Source organism: Manacus candei, unplaced genomic scaffold (genome assembly GCF_025592945.1).
Source record: "Manacus candei isolate 608988 ecotype Guabito, Panama unplaced genomic scaffold, ASM2559294v1 h1tg000014l, whole genome shotgun sequence".
In the NCBI taxonomy this organism is placed as follows: Eukaryota; Metazoa; Chordata; class Aves; order Passeriformes; family Pipridae; genus Manacus; species Manacus candei.
The window spans coordinates 33934962-33960359 of NW_026138062.1; positions in this window are offsets into that span (position 1 = coordinate 33934962).

Here is a 25398-nt window from a genome sequence, read left to right on the forward strand (position 1 = left end):
ACAGACTTTGTGGCTTAGGCTCTGCCCCTCAGGTTGTCAGGATTAGAAAGAACCTGCAGGTGAATCCAGCTGCAACTGCAGGCTGTTACTGTCCCCCTGGCCTGGAGACGTGGCCTCCTGAGGTTCTGGACCACTTGTCCCTGCCCTATGGCCACTACACGTGCTCCTGCACAGCCTGGGGTTGCTGGATTAGACAGTTTTACAAACTCATCAAAGCTGTATTTTAAAAGGAAGAGGAAGTATCTGACAGGTTTACCCCATCTTATTTAAGCAATAGATTCAACGGAGCATATATGTATTTCTTAGAGGAATTTAAAAAGGGTTAGGAAGGAAGAGGAAGGAGGTTTTATTGTAAGGAGGCACAACTGCAGGACTTGTGTTGTTTGTGGCATGCTATTACACGAGGGTGTGTGTCTGTATGCTGGTTGCTCACTTCCCTGGTATGTTGGGTGACCCAGCAGAAACGCATTTTCGTGTGGGATTTGGACATCCCACTTTTGTAAACATGAGTTTCCTGTGGGGAATGGCCTGTGGGGAGGGCAATGCACAGCACCATGGGTCCATCCAGGGGGCTGATCACGGTCAGCATGAAGCAGAGGGGCCCCATCCCAGCCAGGGATCCTGGGCAAAGTACCCCTATGGTCAGCTCTGCTCCCATCAGTTACCACCCTGCATGACCAGCCAGGATGCTGTGCCCATAGTTTCTGGAGAGGCTTTCCAAGAGTCCCTGACATACTTTCCTAAGATATCCCCAGAGGGATAAAAGGCTGGGGTCAGAGTAATTTGTTTCTCCACAGCAAGTTTGCAGGAACAAGCAGCATTCAGGGTGCTCCCCAGGCCCGGGGGGTGCAGCCCTCAGCTTCTCCTGCTGACTTTTGCTGCTCACTTTTCTCACATGGGGGATGTTTGTGTGTGGCTGTGAAAGGGGGTCTCTTGTTTGTACCACGGCCATCACCACGTAGCACACAATGACACACAGGCTGCTTGGGGATAGCCTCTGAAGTGACAGTGGCTTTGTGGTGCTGCTGGCTGGGTTTTGGCAGGTCACAGTGCTGGCCATAACCAGGAGTCCTCAAGCTTGGTGTCCATGGTGGTAACAGCTCCACAACTTCTGTGTTGTTGCATATTTCAGAAAGGCTTCTCTGCCTCTTCCTAGAGTAATACGATTTAGATCAGTGCTAAAATCTTGCTTCGAAGGAAGGAGACCTTCTGAGAGAATTACTGTATTGGTTGCATGGGATAGGGAAAAAGAGTACGAGAGCATGTGTGTGTTGTGCTCGTCTATTCAGGACTGTTCCAAGCTTGTCTGTAGGTGAGTTGCTCCTTTGAGACAGATGTTTGCAATCTAAATTAGGTCTAAATCTAAAATACTTTGCAGACATGACAGCAACTCCCATGTAAAACCTGCCCAGAAGTAGGTTGAATACCCAGTGAAGGCTGCTAATACAGAATCAAAATCATGACGAATGTTTTCCACTCTCTGAAAAACAAAGTCAAAGAAATACAAAATATGTCAGTATAACTAAACATAAGAAAAAAACCCCCAAACTAAACCCACACATACAAAGGTGCAAGTCTGAGTTTGAAAATCACTGTTGTGGTTTCCACAAAGCCTATAAGTATGCAGAATGTAATTCAACTGCTTGTTAGTTCAGGTTATTTGTCAGGAATCAATTCAACAGTGTAATGCTCTTCTGAGACCAGCTCATTCTGCAGACTCCCAATCACTTCAGAAGCTGCTGTCAGTGGGCTCTTTGCCTGGGAAGCATTGCAGGTCCTGCCCCATCTCTGTCACAGCTTGGAAATTTTGTTTGAGGTTTTAAGAATACTACCTTGTTTTCTGTGTTTCTTCTACATTTGAATTGTATTTCTCCTGTTTATATGAGCTTGTTCAACCCAGGCTATGTGGGAAAAGCAGTGTAAGTTCAACACCCCTTGCACATGTCCCTTTGGCGGCCCCTTCAGTTATGCTTGCAAGTGAGAAATAGTGAAGGTTACCACTGCTGCAGTTCTCTTAAGAGGAGGGGAAGGCAGCCAAGATAAGAGTGTGCACAAGGTAAGAGCACTACCACCTCCAGTTTCAACAAATATTATTGTTACTATTTAAAATTTAATGGTACAAATGAGGTAATAATTAGGAGAAGTTCTCCCTTGGCCATGGAAAAATGTCACTAACAGAGTCTCACAGAATAGCTCAGGAGAGAGAGGCACATGTTTCATTGGAGTTAAAAATTAACAAAGGACATCAAACAAAAAAATAACCCATTCATTTGATATTTTTTTAAAATTGTAAGTTTGGAAAAAAAATATGTTGCCATTAATGATGCATACCCCATTTGGTTTTTATTTCTCAGACCAGCATATCATACTTATTCTGTCACTGCTCCAATCTGCTGCTTAACATCAGCCTCTGGGCAGTTGGGCAAAGTGTATGGCTGCTGGCATTTGTCCACCTCTCAGCCTCCAACAGGACCAGTGCTGATGATGTCCTTACAAGGGAAAAACTACATCTATGCTTCTTTGCCTCAAATTAAACTTTATTTCTTAAATATTATCACATCTTCGGGTTTCTGGTCAAATGTGCTTTGAAGTCAGTGGAAGAAATGCCACCGCTCACAATGGCTTTTGAACACCTACCACCTTGCAATGCTTTTCCATGGGTTTGTAGTTGTCCCCTCTTCAATGGATTTGTTTTGTGCTGTTCTTCACACCAGCAAGAGGAATAAGTTTCAGCATCCTCTGATCCTCCTTCCACTTCATGGTTTATCCTCACAAAGCTCTATACACCATTCTAACATCAGAGGGTTCATGGAGCACTGTGCAGCCAAGCACCCCACGTCCTGAATGTACCAACAGCAACAGCAGGAGCTGCTGAGCTGTGCTCACACTTTAGAGGGCCTTCAGAGAAGGGAAGTCTTGTGTGACCAAATCCAAGGTAGGAGCTCATGTCAGGCAACACAACTTTCTTAAGATATGTTTACTACATTAGGGGTTTTGTAGGGAGCAATAGCATTATTTTCAAGCAAGTCCCTAGCTATCTGCTTATATCACACTTAGGCTTGGTTGATAGAATGGTTTGAGTATATGCAAGTCAAGTGCTTTCTGGAAAAGAACAAATTGGGAAGCTCTGCCCAAGAGGCATGTGAAGTGAGATACAGCCTGTAAACATGGGCATGAGGACCTGAACTGGTAACTGGGCCCTCAAGAAGCAGTAAAGCAGAGGCACAGTGGAAACATTTGGACCAAATCTTGCTCAGAAGATGGCCCCTCATCTGAAAATGAATGTAGAAGATGAGATTGCAGAGGCTTCAGGCTACACGCCTGCCCCTACTATGCTGCATTGCTGGTTGGGCCAGTGCAGCCCCAGAAGACAAAGTACACCCATCCATGAGGACAAGTATGTTCTCTCCATAGCCAGGCCATCCAAATTCACCATGCTCAGTCTGCGACTTTGTGTCCAAGTTATTGAGTGGATGGAAAGCTGAACCACAACGGCAAAGCAATACATTTAAAAACTAAATACTGTTTGTTTCACTCCTTATAAGTAGCCATGTTTTGACCCCTTTGCTGAAGAGATTTCAAGGGTCTGGGTCACTAAACTTAGCTTTCTCTGCTGGGACATCACTGACAATCATAAGCGTGACTTCCACAATGCACGTATCAATCATGGAACGCAGGAAACCACAATCAATGTATGGCCTGTCCCCATCTACCTGCACAGTAGCAACTATTTCCTGGAAGGCCACTTTTATGAAGCTTCACCTCCAAAAGAAGAGTGTAAAGCAGAGTACATGCTCACTGCTTGGTTTCTTCTGGAGGACAATTGCCCTGCAAGCTGTGCACAGTGCCTTCCAGCACAGGAGGCCAAATCCCAAAGAGAGAATAATAATGTGCCTGAGTCACATTTGCTACTTTGTCATCCATTACAGAGCTCTGCATCCAGAAGTAGGAAAGCACTGAAGAACAAGGGTGTTAGAGCCCAGAAACAACCAAAGCCCTATTTCTGTGTTAACCACAGTACAATATCTCCACCTTACTGTACAGACTTGATGAAAACTATGGTATTTTTAACCTTTGATGACACTAGGAGTCAGAGAAGGCTCTGAATTTACAGGTTTTACATCGGTTGACATTTTTCATTTTTTTATTAGTGTCATTAGAATAGAATAAACTCATGAGACATAAGGACATAAGTTCAATGCAATTAGTTAATATAATTAATAACAGGAAAGACGCTTGTCTTTCTACTGCAGAAGATGAAAACCAGCCACAAATATATTCTTGAGGTTTTTTTTCTGCATATGTCTCAAAGATTCCTTTGTCCACTTTCTAGATTGCTCTTAGAAATGCCTTTTTCAAGCAGTGATTATTCATGGTTTCACAATGGACATGGAGGTCACTATTAGAATCAAAAAATTAAAACCTCCAAATTTTTCTTTTGCCATTAACTTCTAATATGGAACAAAAAAAGTCTTTATTTCCTTCAATAATAGATAAGGGTCAAAGGCTACACATTAAAATCCCCTCCATTAGGCACAGTCAATTGAATTTTGAAGTTAGGTTTTCTATTCTGGAGTCTTGGTTGGGAACTAAATATAAGAAGAAGTCACATTTCCTGGAAAAAAAAAAAGCCTGAGGACAAAGGGACCTGCTCATGAGTGTTCACACGACTCTGGGCTATAGCAGCACTACAGACCAGGTTCTGACTCTTAGCTCTAAGGAGGCAGTGATGGATGATGTCCCAGTGTGAAGGCTGAGCAGTGATAAATGAGGCAGCCATGCTGAGCACACTCAGGGTAGCATGGTAGTTTTACAACACATCATAAAACAACACTGGCTGCCGCTTTGATGGACAAAACTCATGGAGACTGGAGAGGAAATATCAGTTGCCTGTGACAAGGCATTGGGAAGGTCTGACTGGCAACTGAATGCAAACAAGAGCACCTTTGCTGGTGCTTCTGCTGGGAGAGCAAGGACAGCTATTTTGTAGGTAAAGACAGCTTGTGCCTTTTCTCTGTGGCTGGCCATTGAGGAGCTGTGGGTCAAGAATGCTAACCCAGGAGACAAAATCTCTGAGGTGTTTTGAACCTTGGTCTCAGACACATAGGTATGGTGGGACATTTGGTACCTCGCTCCTGGACTTTGGAAAGAGACAGGTGCCAAAACTGTGTGGTAAAAAATTCACAGAGATTAACTGACTGAGTTCATGTTTTCACCAGTCCTTTGAGTGTATTTTCCTTGTTGAAGGTAGGTGCTCTCAAGCCTGGGTGAGAGGCAAGTTGCCAGCTGATACATCTTCAGCGACCAATTTCTGTGACCTGCAGCTCTGCGAGAGCAACCAGGGACAGCACTGGGTCTGGCTGAGACAGGGAGCTGGTGTGGGTGGCAGGGGGCAGGAGGGAAAGAGGTGTTGAAGAGGATTAAAGTGAAATCAAAGTAACAGCCCTTTGCTAATGCCCATTTCATTGTCTTAGCTGTTGGCCCCGGATGGCACAGAGTGGCATGGTAAGACCTCCAGAAACATCTGGCACAGTCATTGACTATGTAAGAGTGGGAGTCATCACATTCACCCTTGGCTGCCCAGATGCTGGAGTCAAGGGGAGGTAAGTCATCTGGGCTCTGCTGTAGTTCATGGAGGGAGGGAGGCATCACCAGCCATTAACTAATCCCCCAGCAGGGCAATCTCATTTCCCTAGAACCCCATCCCAAAACTCAGTGACATATATCACCTGTCAGAGTCACACTCCACATCTGAGCAATGACTGTGACCACACTGCAGTTACATTATCCAAAGCTGAAAACTCTCCTGCACATGACTGACTTTCCACATGTGAGCACATGGTGTTAAGAAGTTAAGAACATGCAGCAGTTCTTAGAGGCAATACTGAAGACAGAGAGCCTTTAAGACAATTTTCAGTTCCTTTTGCCCTTCACAAAGTCAGAGTGTCTTAAAAAAGGGCCCATCCTTTCTTCAATTGAATGATTCAATTTTTCTTATTTGATAAAATTTATTCTGTGTAATGGGCTAGATAGATGACCTACAATACTGGCCCTTTTTGAAATCCCTAACTTTCTTGATCCTGTAAATGTGTATGTCATTGGGGTTCTAGGTCAGGCCTGAAAACAACATATAGCTCAACTGAAAAAAAAATAAACCTTCACCAGAAGAAAAATGGAGATGAGGAGCATGGAGGCAGTGAACAGTGATTCGAGAGCAATAAATGGAAGTATTGATCTTAGGAATGAGAAGGTTGTCCTCCAGGCTCCAGGGTACTGAGTACATGTCCCCTCACATTGAACTCAGGGTGAGACCCCTACACAGAAGTATCTGACCCTCCTGTCCAGTCTTCCTCAGCTACCAACAGCAATGTGGTCCTGTGAAATGTATGCAAAGATTCAAAAGTGAGATGTCAAAGGGGGAAAAACACGGTGATGGAAAGTATCAGAAACCAAATAAATTGAAACAAGTATCCCGTCCTGTACACGGTCTGCTGCGCCTGCTATTAGGAAAGTTCACTTTCCTGTAGTAGACACCATCCCTATCACAAATTGCTTGGCACCTCTTCTTTGAAAAACCCTTGGTCCCACCTGTTGTCAACCCAGCAGCCTGTAATCCTGAAGTTTGGATTACCCAAAATTGTGTGACACATAACTACAGATGGTCCAATAATAGCAAGTTGGACATTTCTGAGAAAAATATGTATTTCTACCTATGCTTGATGCAAAATTTTTATTCACTGTGAAGTGGTGAAAGGACTAGACCTTCCTTAAAAGGGAATTTCTGCTCCTTCATTGTGCCTGAGATGCACACGGATCGGTAAAGATGTCATGAACTCTGAGCTTGGCTTGATACCCTGGGCTCTCATGTACGTACTGCAGAGCACTCTCTGTGCAAAGCAAGGGAGAAAGAAGCACACTTCAGATCCATGAATTGCTAAATTGCAATTCAGAACAAATGTTGCCCTACGGCTGCCAAAGTTGAATGCAGAGGAATAGGAAACCTGGATCCAGTCCCAGGCAGGGTATGTTTGGTCTGATGCAAACAAACATGTTTGCATTGATCTGGACCTCAAAACACAGAGGGAAACAAAACCAGTCCCCAAGCAGGAGGACATTAGCCCTTATGATTCAAGACCAAGATCCAAGAAATATCAATGGGGCATATATAGTGGCAGCTTTGCAAGGCAATGGGACCTCAGAACTACAGCTGTTGGCCATTGCCTGCACCCTGTTCTGCACCCATCCTTCTGCGGGCTTCTTGACCTGCTCCTCTGTGTAACCCTGCAGCATCCCCCATCAAGTTGGGCATTTTTACCCAGAATCCTCAAAGACTGGCTTTGTAGTTTTCATTTCTTTTTAACTTGTATTTGGAGAGAGATTAAGGCCTCCTGTTGTATGATTCCTTTTGATTGGTGCACTGCAGTGAAGTGTACACCTGCAAACTCCCTTTTTTGCATGCTAAGGAGTGAGTTCAGTTTTCCTAACCAGACAGTGTCTCCACTGGTTCAGGATCCTCCTCAGGTTCAGAATGAGGGTAGTCATCACTTCTGCCTCTCATCTCAATGATAAGCAATGCAGAGAGCTCCAGATCTCAGTGAATAATGAGTCCAGCTCCCAGATATTATGTTTGCAATAATAAATCTGAACTTGTCTTCTTTGTTTGTGGTGTTTTCTAACCAGTAGCAGCCACCTTTTCAAACTCTCATCTGCAATTTGGACACCATGCAACATGCTATGGCTGTTTCTTAGCCCAGGCCAAGAATATCTTATAACTGGGACTGAGAAAAATTAGAAATCAAGAGACATTCATCAAGTCTGCCAAACCTAGTAAACGGTAAAGCTCATTTTTTTTTGCTGCTGCTGCTGCTGTCAGATCAGCCTGTCCCATTTGCTGTGCTGATCTGGCAAAAGGTAACCCAGAGGAGGACTTTCTGTCCCATTGCAGACTCTCCCCACAGCGCTCTTTCCCTGTCCCTATGTCTTCAAGACATTCTCCTTTCTGCTCCTTTTTATTTGGTTGCTCATTTCTGTTACCTTGGACACAAGGCTTGTGCTTGTAGCTGCTCTGCTTTTCATCTACAGAACAAGTCCAGCTCCAACCACCATTGAGCCTCTGAATTAGATTTAGTTTTTTCTCCACTTTTTTTCTTTACTCTTTACTTTGTCTTTCCTGCTGTGGTCTAAAAAAATTATATTTGGTTCTTGTTTCATAAGCTAAGAAAATGACACATTAAAAAAACCACAACCATAACTGCTTTTACCTTCCCAAGTAAACAACATCCAAACTCCCATGTTCTCTTGAATGGATAACAGTGGTAACTGAACCTGGTGAAAACTCTTGAAGACAATTTTCTATCATATAGAAATCTATCATATAGACATTTTTGTCAAAATCAAAATGTGCCTAGGGAAGATACCAAGCATGAAAAATTTTCAGTTAGAAGAACTTGCAGTGGTTTTATTATTCTTTATTATTCCACACTAAAGGATATTGTGACATATTCAATTTTGATAAAGTCAAAATAAAATGATTTGATATTTTTATTCTAGTACTGGTGCTATTGTAGCACATATCATTACCTAACATTTTATTATGATGTTTTCTCTGTATTAAAGTTAAATGAACTGTAAAATGAAAATGTACTGAATTACCAAAGCAAAATCTTTCAAGGATCCTAAGTCATACTTTTTTTTTTTTTATTGAAATGTGAATTCAGCAGAAATTTTTAGGTACTGGCTTTGCTCAATATGAAATGCCAAGGAGTATTCAGAGCACTCCTCTCCCTTCTTCCAACCGCCTTGGAATGGAACAGTTGGCTTCCTGTTGCTCCAAGTACACTCCTATCCATCATGGGACTCCTTTTATAGGTAGCAGGTTATCATAATCTGCTATTATTGTGAAACACAATTCATGAGCTGCCAGTAACACCATAGGTTGGCTTTAAGGTTGATGTGTCTGATAGCAAAATGCATCAAGCACAAACCATGTCATAGCTACTTATGGGAAGAAAAATCATCTGCTTGTGCTCAGGAAATATCAAACCAACAAAAAACTATGTTAGTTCAAAGGAAAACACAGAAGCAAATAAAGTTCACATCAGTGCAGAGTAGACAAAATATCTGTTCTCTGCCTTTTGACTTCTGTGAAGCAGAATTTAATGAAACCCTTCTAATAAAATGCCAAAATGTTTGAACTCATCTACTTGCACCAAGTCAGGGTGCACTGACTACATGCTCACTACAGCTTAAGATTTTTGGTTTCAGTTTCACAGTAGTAATTCTTCATTAAATTTAGTTGAAATGGGATGTGTATTTAAAGTAAACGAGGATGTTCACATGGCCTTTTCATTGGATTGACTAAAGCTATTCAAACTCCTGATTTCAGGCAAGCCTTAACCATGTTCTGTCACTGATGAGGCTGAACTGATATGTAGAAGGAAGGTATCTCCAAGATCCTGCAAAGCTGAAACATGACATGGCTCAGTGGGAAGACATTATTGTACCATGAACTTCTAAAAATTAATTTTCCTGTCCAAACATTCTCTATTGCTTCTCAGATCAAGATAACCTTTGTACAAGTCTGTATGGAGCAAAGTGAACTTTGCTGCTGAGATTGGAATTCTAGGGAAGAGCCATGGGCAAATTACTATTGAATTTCTTCTTCAAGGGATAATTTAACAGCGATCATGTTCAGTATGATCCATGTGACTTTTGAATGGAGTAGAGATGATGTAAATTTCTCCTTTTTTTTTTTTTTTTCACAACTGTGATGCCAGTCTGTTTTATGCAGTGACTTAACCTTTTAGCCCCACACAGGTATAAATTACTTTGATGAAATGCTTACAGACCTGTAACCTCTTCTTGCAACCTCATCCAAAGAGTTGATCTCTAACTGACTTTCCTGCATTTGCTCACCTGTATCTGCCTTGGCACAGTGGAAGCAAAAAAAGCTGGTTTTAACAACAAAACCCCCACATTCTCTCCTTCTCATAGAAATCATTAAATATCTCATGAGAGACTTGGCAGTGGTCCAGTGAAAATTCCCTTGTCCTTTTGTTCTAATCCAGCTACCATGAGCAGAAACAACTAAAACTGAGGCTTTGACTCTAGAAGTGCATTGGTGTCGGGGTGGACCCTCCCTAATTCCTGTTTGCAGTCTGGGAGCCCTGTAAGAGAGTGGTTAGTCTTTACTGTGCATCCCCTGTAGACCCAAATAATAGGGAAAGCATGAACACTTGGTTATTCCTTTCCAAAAAGTGTAGGTAGCTTTTATTCCTTTCCATGCCTCCTGGAAACAGCCCATCTACCTTAGTTACCATCTAGTCCTCAAACTTGACAGCAGAGAATCATAGAATCACCAGCTACACTGAGTCGGAAGGGATCCATCAGGATCATTGAGTCCAGATCCTGGCCCTGTGCAGGACACCCCAGGAGTCACACCATGTGACTGAGAGCGTTGTCCAAACACTTCTTGAACTCAGGCAGGCTTGGTACTGTGACCATTTCCCTGGGGAGCCTGTTCCAGTGCTCAACCACCCTCTGGGTGAAAAACATTTTCCCTGATATCCAGCCTAAACCTTCTCTGACTCAGTTTCATGCCATTTCCTTGAGTCCTGTCACTGGTCATGAGAGTGAAGAGATGATGCAGTGCCCACCAGACCTGTCCACTCTAGAACTTTAGAAGCAGTGTCTTAGCTTTGTGACTGCTGTCATCCAGCTAGGATGCTAGTTATGGCACTCAAGAGAAGGGTGAAAGAATCATAATCATTATTATGCTCATTTCTACCAGACTTTGGTTCTACAGTATTTCCCTTTCTTTAATGTAGAGTTGTGACAGGACATGAAATACTGGGCAGCTGGAAGGTTTATTTCTCTCCATTGTCCAGCTGTGACTCTCAGAGCACTATAAATTGCTGAAGATGTTGCCTTCATGAATCTTACATCCTTCTCCAGGCTGATGGATGTGAGAATATGTATAATACCCCATTGTCTGCAGTCCTACATGATATAGGCACTTGCTCGTTACTGTACTTTGGCAGGATTGTCTCCTCATGTGTACAGTTTAATACACACACCGTCATCACCACAGTAAGATTTGTTTATATGCTCTATGTTTTAAACTACAAAGTTGTTAAAATGTTTGGGGCTTAGGTTTGTGGTTTGTTTTTTTTTAATGGAACTTTAACTTGCGAATCTAACATTTTTGGAGAAAGCTCAGATTGTTAAGGAATCAGCAGGACACATCACCAAGTTACAATAGGTTCACTTTCATGTGGATGCTGTAGCAGGCTAGCCTTCATGGAAAAACTCTGAATGTGAATTTAGCTAGTTTTGGATAAAGACGCCTTTCAGCGTCAATAAACACCATGAATGCAGCCACGGTAGAGTTACAACTTAATGAGATGAGGGGAAGTGCACAGGGTCAGGCCTCATCTCCCGGCCTCTGTCATGCTAATCAGCTGGGCAGCCTGCAGCTGAAAAACTGCTGGAATTTTTATTTGCATTTCATTTAGTTGGAAGGAAATTGACCCAGATGGTCCACAAAGGCAATAGAAGGCTGGCAAGCAGTCTAGTGCTGCACACTTTTCTGAGGGGCTGCACTTGTCCGCCCGTCCCTCTTGGAGCCCAAAACATAAAAGATTAAAACAGCGTAAGGGAATTGATTTCATGATTTTTAGATAATTTCCCTAAGATTTCAGAAAAGACCTAAAAAACCTAATTTAATCAGCCAGGAGCTCAATAGTAATTAAAGGGAAGAAAAGCTGAGATAATGAAAGAGGTGGTGGGGATTTTTGCTGTTGCTGGTGGGAACCTTTCTTAATTAGAAAAAGTCTAAAATCTAAATGATGTTAATGACGACAAGCATGAACACTTATTGCAAAGACACTGTATCCTTGGTCAGTTTAGATGATTGATGGCAAATCTGATAAACTTCCTTGGAAAAACCTAAAATAATTCGCTATGCATTTGTCTAAGCCAAGTATTTCTGTGTGTTTGCTCAAATGAACCATACTGGTGTCACTGTTATTCCTTTGGCCAAAGCTTAGATATTTGCACAAGTGATGTGTGATTCCACACCATCTGCTCATGGCTTCACCTATTTTGCTTTGAAAGCTTAATTAAAACTCCAGTAAAAATAAGGTCACTTCAGATTCCACCTACTCTTTCAGTGTACTCTAAGAGATTATAACATTTTAGAGCAAGTGCAGCAACCTCATGGAGAGCCAGCTGATGGCATATCTACTTAATTGCAAATTATAAAACATAACTGTAATAATTTTATATAAAGTATTTCATAGGGGCAAACTTTCAGACAGAGATTGTCATACCACCGTAGAAGTGCATGAAGCTGGAAGAAACGGCTGGGGATCCTTTATCTTCTAGTTGTACCAGTGAAAGTTCTGCCCACTACCTCCACCCTCCTGGAAGGGGGGAAATGGCCAGTCTCCAATTTTGTACCATCATTACTCTAGTCTGAGTGAAGCTTCTGTCTTTGTAGATAGTTAGGTGGCCTCAATCAGCAGTGTGCTAACCCCTCTGGTCTGGATAGTTATTGAACATGCGCAGACAAGTCTTCCCAGTGCGAGTCTCGGGAATCAAACCCAGTAACTTCAACAGAATTTTTCTGATTTCTACTTGTATAGAAGTCCAGTAAATCTGGACTAACCCCTTTGGGGTTCTGAATTCAGGCATGCTTTTGTTCTCATGACAGGGATTCTATCTTTGGGGAAATGTGACAAAAAACACTCCCACAAAACCACACAATAGAATGGCCACGCTGACAGTTCGTGCAGGAACAGAAAGGTCTGGGATTTTTCAGCTCCTTCTGGTTCTCTGAGGACTTGCAAGTTGGTCTAACTTGTGGCAGCTCAACTGCCAAGCAGCTGCATGAGTACACCACCAAGGTGACCCAAACATACCACCTGATCCCTGCTACAAGCGAGACAGACCTGATCTTTCCATTCCAAGGCATTAGTGACTCAACCAGGAGTTATCTCAAGGACTGTGACAATCGCACTTGAGCTTTGATTTTATAAAGCTGACACAAAGTATTGTCCTCAGTCCTCTATGCCAAGCAGATTGGGATAATTTCCATTTCCAGCACAGTCAGAAGTCCTAAACTGCTCCTGATGTTCCTGCTGATATTTCAGTAGCTATGAATGAATGGAAGAATGATAGGAAGTCATTAGCTCCTTTTCTTGATCTGGCAGTGGCCTCTTTAGTAACCATGGGCAATTTATAGGACAAATATTTATTAGGAAGACAAGATTTATGTGGTTCTGAAGACCAAATAGTCAAAATGTAGCACCTTAAAGTCATACCTATAAGGCAGGTATTCAGGTAATGCACTAATAACATTAAACCCTGAAGCACATGAGACATTGTTTAAAAAATTTTAAAGAGCTCTTTCCTGAGCAGGTACCAGAGGCTTCGCTGAAGGATGTTTCCCTGGAAGTAGCAGTGGTCTGAGCAATGTAGCAGAGTGAAAGACTTAGAAAGGTCAGGTTGGACATTCAACATCAATTGGACAAACTTATTCACAAACATGGGTGCTTCTGTCTCCTCGCAAGCCTTCTCAGTGCAGGTATAATCCAAATTTGGGTCTGAACAGGGACTCAAGGCTAGAACTCTATGGGGCAGGCCCTGATATGTAAGCTACATTTGGACTGGTACCTGAAATCTTAATGTAGAACCAAAATTGCCTCCTCTTCATACTGACACGGCAGAAGAAAAAGTCTGAGCTAAACACAGAGTTTTTCTATTATTGCTGTATCACTGCTGACCCAGAGCTGCCCCATCTCCAGTGTGTGAGATGCTCACCACCAAGTTGCTCATTTCACATTCCAGTGTTGCATGAAATTGCCACTCTCTGTCTGGGGTAGCTGTGGTGTGTAGGTGGACTGAATTCAATGAACCATACACAAGGGTAGCAGTAGGCTGGGCCTCCTAAGTCCCACTCATAAGGATGACCACAGGGCAGATGATGGACTAAGTTTGTTCTCTGGCCCATCATGCTCATGAAGCTCATGCTGAGGGAGTTTGGATGAGCAGAGTAGAAACGGAAGCTAATATAAGAAAAAGAAAAAAAAGAAAGAAAACATCTGTGAAAACCAGCAATTTCTTTAGAAACCCTTCAATATGGTTAAAGAAGCTTGCTATCATCCTGGCACATGTTTCAGCAGCTATCACTAAAAAGGGTTACCAAGACCAGAGCCATAGCTGCTGGAGCAGATGGAAAGATTCAGCTCAAAAAAGCTAAAATGAAACTAAAAGCTCTTAAATAAACTAAACAGTTCTGGGATTGATGAGTCCTGCAAGTCCTCACTGCAGGACCTTGAACACTGCTTGTTTCTAAGTATGTTTCAAAATATTTCAGTGTCCTTAACACATTTTCCTTGAAGACTGCAAAAGCCAAATATGTTGTTTAAGGTGGAATCTTGAGAAGGTCTCTGGCAAAACAGGAGGTGTTTATTCAAACATCTGGTGAGGAGAGCTACAGGGTGAGCTGGACACTGACTAACTCTCCCTCTAACTCTTCCACTCAGAACTGGGACCTGCACACCTGGGAAGGTGCAGGTAAAACAGAGAGCCCAGAAGAAGACAATAAGAATGACAGTAAGTTTGGAAAATGTGATATATAATGAAAAAAATGGAGTTACTCTAGTGTATGCCAGGGATTTTTTGATAACATTTTTCAAACATTACAGGAACTGCTGCAAAGAAGGAGCAAAATGCTCTTCATGCCCATATAGGACATGAAATAACATACTTAGGTGCAGTGTGGAGGCTCCCATAAGACACTAGAGACACTTGCTAACAGTATGAACAGTGAAGGAGTGGAGCTGTGCTGGAGAAGTGTGTGCTGTCCAGCTTGCAGAAACCACCAACTGACAGGTAAGGGTGACTGTGTTTTGTGGTGATGGTTTGTACTAAAAGACTGCTTGAAAACCCCTTCAGCCTTATTTTTGTACTCTTTTAGAGTGAATCTACTTTGATGACTTCAGCTTTCTGGGTACTTTTGGTTTGATTATGTAGAGTCACCTTACACCATGTGTAAGGATGTCTGCGAAGATTCATTCCTCTAAAAACAAAATAGTGTCAAATATAAGGTTCTAGTTTGTGGATATAACTCAGATAAATGTAATAGGTTTGCAAATTCTTGTCCTAAGTCTGAATTTGATCTCTGTGAACCTGATAGAAAAAGTGTTACAGAATTAGTAAAGGGAAATAATTCCAAAACAGCTAAATGATTTTAACAGAAGAAAAATCACACTACAGAGCCCTGCAGTTTAACTTAAAATTCAACAGAAAGTTAATTCATTAGTAAAGTCACTCAAGCTTGACTAATAACAGTCTGAGACAGAAAATCTAGCGATTTAAAGTAAACCCTTAGTTGCTTGCATAACTTGATGCATATGATGCCAGCTGCAGAAATTGCCATTTCAAACCTCGCTCTGGTTGGCACAATGGGAACAAATAGCTCTCAGCTGCAGGTGAAGCCTACCAGACCTTTCTCCTCAATCTTTGTATAGTGTCAGTTCTTCTTAAAAAACAGCCATTAAATTATCGCCATTGTCTTGGGGGAATGGTGATTGATGCCTCTTCTTTTATGCTAACTCAGCTTGTCTCTCTGCTCTAAATGGCCTTGTCTTTGGCGTGGATGTTGGTAGTACATCATTAGGTTTTGGTACACTTCGTGCTGCCTGCTCGCTCACAGCTTGGCAACCAAGGCTGTCAGATGACGTGGCCGTGCAGCAGATTAATACAACTCTCCCAAACTCCTTAATGCAAAAAGCTACGGGCTCCCACCTGCTGGAGCTCAAACAGGGTGCTTTGCAGGGAGTTCCTTCCCTGTGTGAGTGTTAAGGTGACAGGTAAAACAACAGGACTCAGTGCTTCTTGCTGTATCTGTTAGGTGTCATCCCAGCTGCCGCAGGTGGCTTGGGAGGATGCACACAAGGGAGTGGGAGCTACAAGAACTCTCATGATGGCAGTGGAGCCCAAACCAACCGTTTCAGGTGTTTATGTTGGCATTCAAGTGCTGTTGTTTTGCAGTTGCATCAAAAATGTGAGCTACTCCTTCATATGCTGATACACTGCAGAGGATGGCCCTTTTTTGTACACAGCTGATCACTGCTTGTAAAGTACAGCCACATACCTTTGAAGAGGGATCAAAAAGAGAAGTGAAACCAAGGAGAAAGAGAAAGCTCTAAGGGTCCGTAAGGAGCAAAAAGCCTGTTCTGTGAACACCAGTGCAAGCCTCCAGCAAACCCAGAGATACTGGTGGTTATCCCTGTGACCATGACCAATATGGTCCTGAGTGCTTTTTGCCATGCTGGCTTCCCTGGGAAGCACTGAGTGGTTTCAGAGGTGACTCACATTCATGCTGGCAGAGCAGAGGGTCAGCTGCTAGTCAAGAGCCACTTCCCTGCTGTGCCACCGTGCTGACCTGCGCTGGGATGGGGACTGGGCCAGGAATCAGACCTGACAGTGCTGTGGTTTTGGATCAAGGGGGTTGGCAGTCTGAGCTATGGCTCCAGCCTGAGTGAGCTGTTTCACTGTCTTCCTGCAAAGCAGGAATAGCTGTGGTATACTCACAGGTGACTTCTGAGAGTAAATTTCTAAGGAGCTGCGGGATTTTTTGACAAGGAGATTAGAGGGTCAGGGAGGACAAAGACAGGAGCGTTTGAAGATATTTTTCTTGTGTGAAAAATCTTCCTTCTAAGACTGTAAATCTTGAAATAAAAGAGCCAGTCTTTACATCTCTCTGTTTCCCTGTGTAGCATCACCCTTCACCTCACTGGTCCTGTTCTCCCTCTTCCTCCCTTGCCCATTTTGATTGTATGTTCTTTGAGCAGGAAAAGTTCCTTGTAACATGTCTGAATTGGCATAACATGCCTCTAGTGCTGGCTGTGGTTTGTCAGAGTAAAATGAGCCTTAAATACTTTATTTTTTCCTTTCTGCCCCTCAAATAGCCATAGTTTGAATTAACTGTGGTATTCACAATTTGTAGATTTCAAACTTACAAGTAAAGACAGCAAGTACTAAAATAAATAGACACATAAAAATTGTTATCTTAAAGAGATAAAAAAGCTTAGCCGATCAACTGTACATCACACCTGGGGAGTGTGTGAAGCTTACCCATGCATCTGTACTTGACAGATGGGTGGCCTGAGCACAGGGTTTGTTACTCAGGCTCATATTTTTAATCAGCTTCTGACTCAGGAGGCAACCTATGTGTGCTGCAGTCACCAGAGCACTTAGCAGATGTCATACAGACAAAATCTCTCCCACTGTGAGCCTTGTTTGAACTAAGGGTACTCACAGGACACTACTAGTGAGATTACTATGGTGTTCATGGTATAACATGACTCTATTTAGTGCATAATGGGTTTTACCTTTAACTCATTTTGTATTCTTTTTCATTTTCTTTTTAGGATAAAGAGAGACCGAGAACCTTATTTCTCCCATACATTAAGTACTGGGTGCAGTTCAAGTCTCTGCATCTCAAGAAGGATGTACTGAAGTAGAAGATACAGAAAAGGGCAATGAAAATGAGTGGGGGTGAAGCAGCCACTTCACGTGGAGAGACTAAAAAGGCTCCTTAGTTTAGAGGAGAGAAGGCTGAGGGGTTATGTACAAAGTTCACAAAAACATGAAGGTGATGGGTAAGGCAAACTTGGAACTGCTGTCCACTAAATCCCTTAATTCAAGCACCAGAGAGTGCTCTGGGAAACTTGGGGAGATTGGTTTAAAACACACACGGACCAGTGCATGGCTGGTAGCAAATACCCGGAAATCATGTCCATGGGAGGCTGCAAAGGTGAATAGTATCAGCAGGTTCTCAATAGGAGTAGACACCTCTGTGGCCAGCAGGCTCATGAGCTGGCATTCAGGACCCATGCAGGTACCTCCCACTAGCATCCCATCACCTCTGGAGCTGGGAGCTCCCAGCAGTGCGAATGGACCACAGCAAATGGTAAAAATCCTGTGCTCTCCCTCATAGTGGCTCCTACTGCCCACAAAGGAGACAGAGTAGGGGGGTCAGGGATCACTGGTCAGACCCACTAGAGTGTTTCTCAAGTTCACCTTCTGCAGTTTTCTTCCCCAACGGCTTCTTGCTCTCCCCAGAGCCCAAAGAAAGCTCTCACTTGCAAAGGGACCACCATGGACTGGCAGGAAGGGGGTGCATGCCATGGAGTAGATGGTTCTCATGTCTCTGAATGTGGTCCTGGAGTTACTTTTATTCTGCTTTGGTGGCCGGGAACAATACTCCTTCAATAAAGACACTGGTTTAGAGTGACTCTGTTTACAGCCAACTCCAAACAACTTTTTGCAAATGTTTTCCCAAATACAAAATAATAAATCTGCTTTGGTGGCATTCAACTCCTTCGTATCATTCCTTTCCAGAGATGTGAGGGGAATATGGTTTGTTACAATGTTCATGGACACAGAGCCTTTGTCAAACATGCTCCTCCATGAAGAATCACAGTAGGAAGGGATCATCTGGTAAATCTTCAAAGCTCCAGGAATTGCCCAATTGCACATTAGGAAAAAAGTGTCTCTAAGTTACCAGTTATGGCCTAATCACAAAATATAAAAAAGAAGTATCTTAGGAATGCACAAAGCAATAGTCAAGGAATCTGCAGACAATCCAGTGATTGCCCAACTGCTGAGCAGATCGCTACAGGTGAATTATAAATGCAAACAAAATCCTTTTACAGATAAATTTGCAAACAAGAAAATGTCAGATAAACTAGACTTGGTTAGAAGTCCTGTTCTAGTTTTTAAAACCTTGATTTGTACAAAATTGGAATAATAAAAATAATGGCTCAAAGGCCTGTTTCAGATATGGGTTGGGGTATTTGGGTTTTTTTCTTAAGTTTGTAATTGCTTCTTTTGAATGAACATTATGCCCTTGGAAGATATTTGGGAACTACAGAATTCAATCAAAAGCTAAAGAAACCTTCCTTTATCCCTCCATTTTTCCAGCCAACCTTTCTGTAAGGTAACATGCTGCCCCTACTCAACATCAAAGACCTTCCATGTGTTGTTTCTGCTGTTTTCTTTCATCTTTGATGTGGTTAGATATACAAAATCATAATTATGTGAATCTAGAAGTAGAAGCAGAGTCTACTCTCTTATAGCCTGTTGCTAGATGAAGGGGATTTAACCTGTTCCTGGACTTTCTTTGGAACACTCAGACTCATCAGTGATCCCCATATGAGCTGCTGTGTTTACTGAGGTCATCCATTTTATGGATTAAAGCACTGGATTTGCCCTGGTTCTGCATCAGGTCAGAGCTGGATGCATTCTGCTGGAAGCTCCTGAGAAAGCATTTTAACCTCTTCAAAGCTCCTGAGAGCATTGCCAATCCAAGGTGACCATGAAGAGATAGCTGTGTTCAGGGGGGAAGAGGAGAAAGGGTGGGATGGCCAAACTTTGCATGAACAGGAATCCAAACACAGCACTGCCTCACACCTCTCCCCTCTGCTCATTCCTTTTGCTGTCTTCACACCAGCATGTCTTCTGGACTCCCAATTGCCTTAATATCTCTTAACTTCTTAGTTGCTCATGCCTGTAAACAGCCCTCAAGATTCCAGCAGGTGAGATGTGAAAAATGAATGGTGAGACCTCTGGAAAAGAAAATCAGTGTCTTCAGATCCTGTGGAGATATACTCTGAGAGACTCCTTCTTCAGGTTCCACCCAATTTCTTCAGTAGTAAGGATCACCCACATTTCTGAAACACATTAATCCCATGTCTGTCTTGCCTGCAAGTTATTCCATGTACAGGGTGACATGGAGCTGGATGTGTAAGCAACTCCAGCTCCTGGGAGTGTAAATGACGGTGAGCACTCGAATATCTGGAAGGAGGAGATTTGCATCTAGCATTTGGCACAACACTCCAATAGCTAAAGGGCTTTATCCAGGTGCATGACTTGGGTGTCAGAACTGATATCCCATGACTGTCTGAGAGGCCATTGCAGTTGCTAGCACATGGGCATGCGAGGCTTGCAGTTCTGCTCCAATTGCTGGTGCTCAGGCCTCCACACACAGCCAGGCACACAGAGCCACTGTGCCCAGGAAAGTAGGTAGAAATGGAGTTTAAAGAGAAGATGGAATAGACTGCAGTGATCAGGCACAGAGACAGACCAGCAGCTTCATTACACACAACTAGCCCTTTAGATTTTCTTTCCTTCCATTCTCTTACATTTGTTTCCTCAAAGCACTTCTACCTCTTCATCCTACATTTAGTCCTTCCCTTACAGGACCTGCTGCAAGTTTTGTACTACCCCAAAATGTTCTTCCCACTCTTCTCATACTCTGTCCCACACCCCCATAGGCACTAACCCCCTCAGTCTTTAAGGTGAGCAGGGAGATGCTCGGTTAGGAGCTGCTACCCCCAGACCATGGGCCTGGTGTCTGGTCTGTGATAGCCCTGGAAAGGTCAGGTTTCTCCATCAGGTTATCTTAGTTTTCTCTGACTGGGTTATGGAGGTTCCTGCCCTGTCATCACTGTTCCTCTGTGATTCTTTGTGTTCACAGGGATAAGCTTTCAGTCACATAGCCTAATATCTCAGGCAGCTGAATCCTGCTCCTAAGGCTGATCAAGAAAACAACAGTTTCTGGAAAATTGTGCCAGATACTTGGATCATGCATGATAATTTTTATTGACATTATAAACTTGCAGATCTTCTCAAGGCAAGTTGTTGTTTTTGAAGATCTGTGTGGTCTGCCATTTGACTAAAGTTTACTTTCGTGTTTGTAATTTATTTTTATTTCTCTCCATTCTTCCCATTGTAAATAAACCATGAACTTCTGCCAGACAAGCAAGGTGACCAGTGTCATCCAGACTTGCACAATGACATTCCAGAGGCAAACCAGGGCCCTTGGCATCTGTTCTTGTCCCTATCTCCACAGGGCAGGACCTGCCTCTCTGGCCAATCTGGACTGTCCCTGACAGTTTATAAGCAGTCTTTTCCTTCTCAGACCCACAACATCAACTGGATCAGACACATGCAGAAACACCTCTGGGTCCATCTTTACTAGGGATGAACAAAACCCTCAGGTTTCAAGCTGTTTGATGTCTGAGTCCTAGTTGAAGATTAAATTAAGACTTAAGCCCATGTTTATTCTCTAAAAGCCCGGAGTTTTATGATGTGTTTCCAGGTAGAGTAAACACTAGTGTTAAAATTTGGCCTCCAAACACAGAAGAGGGTTTATTTCTATATATGTAAAAGCTGATCACTTCTATTTCCAAGAGTGCAGTTGACCGTGAGCATGTCAAGAGTCTAATTTAAAGCAACAAACCTCATTCCTGCCCATCTATGTGCTAGAGATTTAAATATTATTTATCTACCTCTGAATTTTGCTATTCCCTGTTGAACAGATAAGTTGGAGCAAAAAAAAAATGGCCAGAGGGACTGCCTGCAAGCTTCAACTTTTTTGTCCTCATTTAAGAGAGGGAAAGCTCCGATGAATTCCTTCAAAGCTCTTGAAAAAACTGGACAAAACTGCCACTCCAGCTATAGCCCACACTTCAAATGGCTGTGATATGGCCTTTTCTGTATGTTACATAGTTCAAGGAGGCAGTGAAGTGCTCAGTGGAAGATTTTGTATGGGAACTTTAACTTCCCATTCCATTTGACTTTTGGTCTTTAAAATACAGGTCAAATCAATGAATTTAATGAAGGCCATGGAACACAAAGGCTTTGCCTTGCATTTTGACCTAGATAAAGGAGAGTCAGTCCAGGTCAAAAGGCTTTAGCAGCACTTTAAGTGGTTAGTACACAAATGTGACAGAGTGTTTAGACTCTCAGAGACTTGCAAGACCCAGTGACAAGCCGTTAAAAGTATTTGAAATAGCTGCTTGAATGAACTTTGATAAGGTACTGCTATTGTCTTCCATTGTCTCTTTCTTTCCATACCAAAACACCCCCAAAAGAACAAGAGTCAATGAATGTATAATGCAGTCCCACTTTTACTGGATTTGGGGTTTCTTTTGGCCCTTTGGACTTTTTTTGTGAACAGTTTATGCCATTTTCATTCATTTCCCCACATTAAGCCTTTCTCAGAAGCTAATGATTAATGTGACTTGTCAGTAAGAGCTTTTAAAGTGCAATAATACTTACAGAAGCTATAACATGTCAATCGAACCTAAGATTAAGAACAAATTAAGAATAAATTTACTCTTACTGAACCGTCTTGAGAGATGGAGCTACCAAACGTGAAGGTGGTGGTGGCACTTTCCAGCTCCTACAGCACAGATCCAGACATCTGAGGCAAAGCTAGCTCAGAGCAGCAGGCCTGTACATTAAATCCTGGATTCATACCTTTCCTCTCACTGGGCTTAAATAGCCTGGTGAGACCATAAGGCATTTAACACACTTCACATACTCTATGCAGGCATCTAAATTAGGTGTTTGAAATCAGCTTGTTGGTAAAGGTAAGTTTCTATTATCAAAAATAAATATATTTTAATGGTGGACAACATACTGTCAGAAAGTGCCAGATATGCCAGAAAGCAAATCTCCATTTAAATACATAATTATTCTTCATTACCAGAAAGCATTTGTTCAAGGAAAACTGGTAAAATGCATAACAGTTCATTATGCAAGACCAAATTTGTTTAGGAAGACCAAAATCCTAGTTAATTTGTGCAAGGCAGAAAGGTTCAGTTTTGTTTTGCTTTTCAATTTTATTGTAAAAAGTCTGCTTCTTGAAAGCTTTCCAGGCCAGAGATCAGGTTCCCCTTTTATAATGGGAGCTATTAATGCCTGAAATGGGCCACTCTAAAGAACCACATGTCTGTTTCACATGGTTTGATAGCTCCAAGATTTTGCTCACTGTGCTTTTGGGACTATTCTCAGTATTCTCTATAGTGAGATTTTTATTGTATTTTACTCTTTTGTCTGGTTTTTGTGTTAGAAATTTTTCCTTTATTCATTGACCAGCAACTTTCTGTCACCCATCTTTGACTTTTCTTCTTACATCTGCATTAAAGCTGTCATTTACTTCTGCTTTTTCCCCTCTCTCCATATTTGACAGCAAAAGCCTTCATCAGCTTTTATCCCTTTTTGTTCACATTATGACATAACCTGCGCAAAGTGGCACAGCTCCCCAATTCTTGTATATAAAATTTGCAACATTTTTTGAGACGGGTCAATGCCCATTTTTGGGATCCTTTTCTTTATCTGAGTACCGTGTTAAAACTTTTTGCAGATGTGAGCTATTCAGGAGCAGCCTGCGGCTGCATGCAGAGATGGGGAAAAGAAGAAAAGGCCTTCCTATTTTGTGATTGCCATAGTAACTCAAACATTGCCAGGGTGTTTGTCGGTTTGGTAGGGCATAGCCAGGGAATTTTATTTCCTGTGCAATCAAGCCCTCTACTGGAGATCATGGCTTGTATGACACAGGGTTACAGAGAGGACAGTGGGCTTGTTAGGCCTGGATTAAGCATTTCACTTTAAAATAATACCCATTTGTATCCATTTTGTTCAACATAACAACAGCTGCTGGCCTTGGGATGACAGGCTTGCCTTTTTAACCAAAGTCTCGTATGACATTTATGAATGAGACAGACTCCATTCATTTTCACTTTGAATTCACACTGGTTATATTTGGTTGTTTGATTCTTTTTTACTTTAAGTTGTTCCTGCACTTATGTTCGTGGTTTATGAGAGGGCAAACTCCAGCTTTATTTGGAGTGTCTGATTGTCACTTTCATTTCAGGGGTAACAGTTTAAAAAAGAAAGGAGAAAGAAGGAAAGAAAGTATTTTATGTCAGTATAGTGGAAGATTTTTATTAAACCAATGGACAGAGATGGAGAAATAAACCTTCAGGCATAGGAGTTTTTCTTCAGACCTATACAGGAGCCGCAGACTTCAGGCAGAGAAGGTTTCTGTCTCTTTTCTGGATCAGCAGAAAGACTTGCTGCTCCAAGAACTTCCCATGTTTCCAGGCTGTGACAGACACAACTACTCCCTGCATACTGTGCTTTGCATGCACCCACCCAGGCCATTCTTTAGCCACAGCTGCTGCTGCTCCAAAGCATCCCAGCTTTCACCTGACCGTGGCTTAACCGAAAGGCTCCACTGAACTCATCTCCTGACCACCTTCTGCAATGGGTCCTCCAACAGAGGACTGGAGACAGATGCACTGATGCAGACATGGAAAGGAAAATAACAGCTTTTGGGGAGGCTATTTAAATGGATTGATTTCAAAGGGAGTTCAATTTTCTGATATTTTATGGTCATTTTCTGCTAACCTCAGGGCTGTAGGGAAAGGACGGACCCACCCAAGCAATTGCGATGAGGCTGAGAGTCACCTTTCATCCCTCATTCCTTCATCCCCCCAAAAGAGCTTGTTGTATTGGTTTGCATTTGTAACCCGAAGCAAGTAAAAAAGTGAGGACCCCATTGATCCTGGTAGCAAGTTTTCAATGCAGAGAGTGCAGGGGAGCTCTGCAGCTGCAGGTCCCATGGTCTTTGGCCCTGGTGAGCCTTCATGTTGGTGCTGGGTACGTACAGGACATTCGGATTTCAGTCAGGCAGCAATGACATTCCTGCCTGAGGTAATGCAAAGGAGCAAGGCCAGGATGAATCGTGCCTAGAGCTGGCATTTGCTATCATACCTCTGATCAGCCCTCCGTCTCCATCACCATCCTCACATAGCCAGTCCCGAGGTCAGGGCTGCCCTGAAGTCTTCAAGGAACTCAGGACACAGACACAAGTTTCATGTTCCCACCAGCTCCTCTTCTGACTTTCCTGCTCTTCCAGCAGGGCTTTGAGAGACGCACAATATTATCTTGACACATCTCTTCAACTGCATTCACTGAAGAATTCCAGCTCCATTTAAATATCAGCCAAAGTACTTAAAATCTGGCATATTGGGAAAGCTATAAGGGAAGCCTCCCTTCTATAAATCCAGACATGAAATTTGGCTTTTCTTTTCCTTGAAACATATCCTAGAGGAGACAGTCACCCTGATCTTTTTCCTCCACTGAAGCTCTTATTTATGAGCTTCCCTGACCTAGGACAGCAGTTTGGTGCAGGTGACCTTTGGCAGTGCCCTTAGCTGCCTGCAGAAAAAGCAAGATGGGGTGGGAGGAGAGAGAGTGCTCTTGGTGACATCAGCATGGTGAGCTTGGTATCAGATCCTGTCTGAAGGACAGAAGCTGCCTTACACAATACCAGATCATTAAAATGCTTCTTCCCTCCTACCCTTCTTTCCCTCCCTCCACCTTTCTCTCTCTCCCCCTCTCACTCCCTCCCTCACAGTGAGGTCCAAATTTTTCATTCTTGAATCATAAGAGAGGTTCCAAATTAGACAGGACTCGAAAGCTTCCTTCACTGTTGGTGACTGAGGGAACAGAGCAGAATAACTTTGATGACAT